Here is a 6,335-nt window from a genome sequence, read left to right as displayed (position 1 = left end):
AGTTTTTGTACATCTATTGTAGGTTTTTGTTTTGTGTTTACCATGGAGTTCGTATATGTTGACTTGTAATTTTATCTACTTCTATTAAACTGGTAGTCATTTAACTTCTAACACATTACAAAGATTTACATTTATTTCTCCATACTCTTACATTTTGTGATTTTAATGTCATATTTTACATCTTCCTTTTACATTTTTTTTGTCTTTTAATCCACGTACTGGCTTATTTAAGTGGCTGACCCTCAGTCCTTACTATATATTTGCCTTTCCTAGTGGGGTTTTCACTTTCTTATGGAGTCTTACTTCTTTTCCACTTAGAGAAGACAATGAAACATTTCTTTTATGTTCAGCTTAGTATTGATGAACTCTTTTAGTTTTTGCTTGTCTGAGAAGTTCTTTAATCCTCCTTCTATTCTAAATGATATTCTTGTTGAGTAGAGTATCCTAAGTTACAGGTTTTTTTCCTTTTAGCACTTAGAATATTTCATTCCACTCCCTTCTGGCCTGAAAAGTTTCTTCAGAGAAATCATCTAGTAGACCTATGGGGATTCCTTTGTATATGACTTTTTGTTTATCTCTTGCTGCCTTTAGAATTCTCTCTTTAACTTTTGTCATTTTAATTATGATACATCTTGGTGTGGATCTATTTGAGTTCATCTTATTTGGAACCCTCTCTCCTTCCTGTACCTGGATACCAGTTTCCTTCTTCAGATTTGGGAAGTTTTCAGCCATAATTTCCTCGACATCATTTTTGAACCCTTTCTCTCTCACTTTCTTTCTAGAATGCTTATAATGTGAATGTTGGAACACTTAATGTTATCCCAGACATCTCTTAGATTGTTTTCGGTCCATGTGGGCGCCGGCGCGGCACGGAGCAGCGCCGTGTTGCCATGGCGGAGCTGCAGCAGCTCCGGGTGCAGGAGGCGGTGGACTCTATGGTGAAGTGTCTGGAGAGAGAGAACATCCAGAAGATGCAGGGCCTCATGTTCCGGTGCAGCGCCGGCTGTTGTGAGGACAGCCAGGCGTCCATGCAGCAAGTGCACCAGTGCATTGAGCGCTGCCATGCACCTCTGGCTCAAGCCCAGGCTCTGGTGACCAGCGAGTTGGAGAAGTTCCAGGACCGCCTGGCCCGGTGCACTATGCATTGCAACGACAAAGCCAAAGATTCAATTGATGCAGGGAGTAAAGAGCTTCAGGTGAAGCGGCAGCTGGAGAGTTGCGTGACCACGTGTGTGGATGACCACATGAACCTCATCCCAACCATGACCAAGAAGATGAAGGAGTCTCTCTCATCCATTGGGAAGTAGATGTCTGCTATTGGCCATCGGGGCTTAAGGCAGGAGTCTATTTAAGAAGAGAAATGGGGATTTGGGTTTTCTAAGGAAGGTTTATGAATGAGGAAATTAAGGATGGCAGCAAGTTTAAGGCCTATATCACTTGCCTCTGGACACTGGTTCCTTTGTGTTTGAAACCTAGAAAGTGAAAAAACCTGGTGCTAAAATTGGGGTCAGAGATAGCACAGGAGAGTTTTTGTGATCCTGAATTTCACATGGCAAGTGCTTATCCTGGCAACAGGGAGTCTCCCTTGTACCAAACCACAGCCCTCCAAGGTACCAGATTCTCTTAGTACATGGATACCAACAGGCTGGCAGGTTCATCTGACCTGCTTATGAGCTGGTGGAGTGTGAGGAGAGGTGTTTCTGTTTGCTGCCAACCTCCTGTTTACCAGAAGGATCACTACAACGTTTCCCACAAACTGGAAATAAAACAAAATCCATGAGGTCACTAATTTAGAAGGGGAAAGGGGGCTTCTGGGGATTTGTTTTGCGTGGTTTTGTTTTATATACAAGGGCATGAAGCTACTTTAAGATGTAGAGTTGGGAGAGGTAGTTTCAATAAAAACTTTGAAAGGGTCCTTGCGGATATTCATTTCTGGCCGTCAGGACGTGGATGCACATTTCTTAAAATTCTCACACATGACATCTTTCAGCCTGGAGACCCTGCAAAAATATAAGAAGCGCTATCACACTGGTAGGGGAAGCAAACCTTCCCCCTGACTGGCAGCCATGATGAGCCCTGAGGCTGTCAGCAGCAGAGTCAGCCGAGTGACAAGACAATCTTGCAGTGACACTCACCCTTGAAGGGAAAGGGGATTTTGATTGTGCTATATGCTAGTATTCAAGAATGAACAGTGAAAGAGGAATTGTTAGCTGCTTAATTAAGAGAGTTATGAAGTACTGGCTTTGGAAAAATCTGGTTTTCATAAAACAAAATAGAATGAAAGCCTACACCCAGTATTGCTTACTTTGCCCCCTGTGATAACAGAGCTCTGTTGAAACAATCCCTTGGCAACACGAAGGTCAAAGGAGAAAAAGTAAGCAACTCGGGCAAGCTGTGACTCCTTTAGAGCAAAAAAAGGGACAGCCCTCCGTTACCAAATACTACTTTTGCAACATGCGTTGTTCTTGCCCCAGTTCTGGCACCTTATCGTTTTATTAAGGACCTTGTGTTTTTACCAACTTATTACTTGAAATGATAATATAGCCTGTCTGTTTGCTGTTTCAAGACTGTGATATATTTTCCTAGTGGTTTGGTTTTAAAAATACATAAGACTTAATTTTTCTTCCAAAAAAAAAAATTGTTTTCATTTTTTAAAAATGTGTTTCGTTTTCCTTCCTGCTGTTCTGATTGGGTGAATCCCATTATTCTATCTTCCAAGTCACTTATGCATTCTTCTGTGTCACTTAGTAAGCTATTCATTCCTTCTAGCATGCTTTTTATTTCAGCTATTGAATTATTCACTTCTGATTGGGTCTTTTTTTTTTTTATTTTCTAGTTCCTTGTTAAAATGTTCACTCTTTACATCAATTATTTTCCCTAGTTCAGTTAATATTTTTATTACCAATGTTTTGAATTCTCTATCTGGTAGTTTTTAAAATTTCTGTTTCATTATTTATTTCTCCAGGGGTTTTTCTCTTACTCTTTCAATTGAGAGCAGTTTCTCTCCCTTTTCATTTTGTTTAACTTTCTCTGCTTCTATCAATTTAGGTGAAACAGTAGACTATGAATTGGATTTGACATGATGCAAGTCATATCTTTCCTCAGGGTGTGCTGGCAGCTATCACCTTGATAGGGAGTGGCTCTGGAGATAAACAGCCTAGAGCCAGCACTGGGTGTAAGGCAGAACTTTCTCTCCGCTCAGTGGCTATCACCACCCTATTGAGGGTGGGGTCTGATCCCAAGTTGCTGGAGGAAAAACCCTGAGTGTTGGGCCCAAGCTGACTCTACTCCTTTTAAGTGTGTGTTTTTCTCTCTCCCCACACAAGGACCCTTGCCCCAGAAGAGAGGAGTGCTGAGGCAAGTGGGACTTGTATGCATACAGAAGTCTGGTGCACTGCCTGTGTAGGGGCATGCATCTCTTCTCAGATGCAGCCTTATATGCAAGTTTCCTTTGTTCCTCATAGCTGATCACTACCTCCAGTCTTCCACCCTTTCTTGGAATCAGTCTGCAGGGCTGGCAATGTCCACATGGATTTTCAGCTCGTATTGGAAGGTAAGTTATGATGGAACAACTGCTCTCAGAGATCTGGGTGACTTCTGAAGAATATTTGAGTAAGCACCAACAATGGGTGCCACCACCCCACCCAGGTTCTGCCCTGGAATCAGTTTACCTCTGAATCCCACAGTAAAGTCTTATCCCTGGTCATGGGCACCCCAGATCCAGTGCCAAGCTGTGGCATGGAGTGAGTGAGGTTGGAGTATTTGCTTAGCTTGGGCTAGAATGCCCAGTGAGGCAGTAGTGAGAAACCCAGAAACTGCAATAGCAGTTCTCTCCCCATCCTGCCTCAGTGGCGAGTTCTCTTTGTCTCTCACAGCTGATCATTGTCCACAGCCTCTGTTGCTCCCACCCTGTTATAGAACCACCTCACAGGGCATGGAGACCTGCATGGTTTCTCTGTGTATCACGGGGTGAACTGTGATGAAGTGGCCACTCTAAGATATCTAGGCAGCTTCTGGGGTGCTGCTTTAGTAAGCTACTAGAGCAGACCTCTCTCTACCCTGCCTCAAAGGCTAGCTAGTATGAGCATCCTTCTCATGAATGGACTCCAGGATTCCCTCAACCCTGCTGTTTGTCCCAGCAGTCCTCTAACCAGCCAAGGGTGTTTATCTCCTTCATGTAGGATTCCAGGACTGAGGTGCCCAACCTGTGGCTCAAACCACTCACTACCTAGTTTGGATGTCTACCTGTGTAATCTCTTCCTCTGGGTTCCCTCACAGAGGCACAGGTCCTGGCCTGATTTCTTTTCTTCCCTTTCTACTTGATTACATGTGTATCTTTCTTACAGCCTTGGTTGTACAGTATTCCTTCTGCCAACTTCCAGTTAGTTTTCAGTGAGAATTTTCCCACACTTAGATGTATTTTTGATGTGTTCATGGAGGTAGGAACTCCACGTTCTCTTACTCTGCCATCTTGATTTATTAAAAAAAAAATCTGTTGTTTCTTAATATATGTGTTTATTGCTATAAACTTCCCTCTCAGAACTATTTTTGTTATATTCATAAGTTATTGTATTTTGTGTTTCTATTTTCATTTGTCTTAAGATATTTTTAATTTCACTTCTAATTTCTACTTCAATTCATTAATTGTTCAAGAGAGCATTAACTTTCATATATTCATGAGTTTTCCAGTTTCCTTCCTGTTATTTGTTTCTGGTTGTATACCATTGTGGTCAGAGAAGATTCTTGGTATGGTTTAAATCTTCTTGAATTTGCTAAGGCTTGGTTTGTGGTCTAATATATGGTCTATCCTAGAAAATATTCCATGCGCACTTGAGAAGAATGTGTGTTCTTTGTTGTTGGATAGGATTTTCTGTATGTCTGTTAGGTCTGTTTGGTCTATAGTGCTGTTCAAATCTGTTTGAGCATCAATAAAGCTGTTTTTTTTATTGATTGTCTGTTTGAAAGATGTACCAATTATTGAGAGTGGGGCATTAAAGTCCCCAGCTATTATTATATTCCTGTTTATTTCTCCTTTTAGCTCTGTTAGTTTTTGTTTAATATATTTAGGTGCTCTGATATTGGATGCATAACTGTTTACAACTATTGTATCATCTCAGTAGATTCACAATTTTATCATTGTCACATAATGACCTTATCTGTTTCTTTTTACCATGTTTAGTTTAAAGTCTATTTTATCTGATAATAAATGTAGCCATCTCTGACTTTTTTAGTTACCATTTCCTTAAAATACATATTTCCATTCCTTCACTATCAATCTATGTGTGTCACTAAGTCTTAAGTGAGTCTTTTGTAGATAGTGTATCACTGGATCTTATTTTTTAATCCATTCAGCTGTTTTATGTCTTTTTATTGGGAAATTTAATTCATTTACATTTAAAGCAATTATTGATAGGTAAGGACTTACTATTTCCATTTTGTTAATTGTTTTCTGGCTGTTTTATAAATCAAATAGTTATTGATAAAGGCCAAGTCTTGGATTTCCAAGTAAAACTAGCCTGCCTTCAAGACTATTATTTTATTTGGAAATCTAAGATATCTTTTTTGAAATTCAAATATGAGCAATGATATATTTTACCTAGTGAGAGCTATTTTATTTTTCTCTATAGTACTGTCTATATTCTAATTCAGAGATACAGTCAAAATGCTATCTACATAACCTTAACTTGATATTTAGCCAGTCCTTGAATTCCACTCTGGTATGTAAGAAAACACATTTTATATGTATTTAATTCATAATTTTCATCATCTTTCTGAGGAATATGGTCATTAAAGTTTGCTTTCTGAATTTGAGTGCTCTGAATAAAAAAAAATATATTGGAATGAAATTCATTGATGATTAAGTGTTATAAGGAGAGGGGGGAAGAGGCACCTAAAGGCTGGTGGCTTGAGAGAGAGAGGAGACAACTGGCAAGAAAAATATGCTTATAGGAATTCATCAGAGACTACACTGAGGAGCTTGGTATGCAAAATACTCTGTCATTTCTCCTGCCAACTGCTTAATAAAATTATGTATTTCACTAATGTCTCTAATGGAAGTAGATTCTAGGAGTAGAATGTGAAGAATTTCTGAGTCTACCAAATTGCTGAGTGTCATTGCTTCTTTGATCAAGACGCAGTCAACCAAAACCTCAGTTAAAAGTATTTTCTATCTTGAGATTCTACAAATGCCATATTATATTTATTTCATATTTTATTACATTTATACCAGTGATGGGAGAATATTAGACAAATAAAATTGCTTAGTGAGTTAAACTAATTACATTATTTTTTAAAGAATTTTTTTTTTTTTTTTTTTTTTTTTTTGCAGTACATGG

The 6,335-nt window shown here is 39.2% G+C and overlaps 1 pseudogene; it reads left to right on the top strand.

Moving 5' to 3' along the window:
• The first annotated feature begins 855 nt into the window (after window positions 1–855).
• On the top strand, window positions 856–1,558 carry LOC117307743 (protein FAM136A pseudogene; annotated as a pseudogene).
• The last annotated feature ends 4,777 nt before the right edge of the window (window positions 1,559–6,335 follow it).

This window comes from Tursiops truncatus, chromosome 13, assembly GCF_011762595.2.
Source record: "Tursiops truncatus isolate mTurTru1 chromosome 13, mTurTru1.mat.Y, whole genome shotgun sequence".
Lineage (NCBI taxonomy): Eukaryota > Metazoa > Chordata > Mammalia > Artiodactyla > Delphinidae > Tursiops > Tursiops truncatus.
This window is presented reverse-complemented; position numbering and strand designations above follow the sequence as displayed.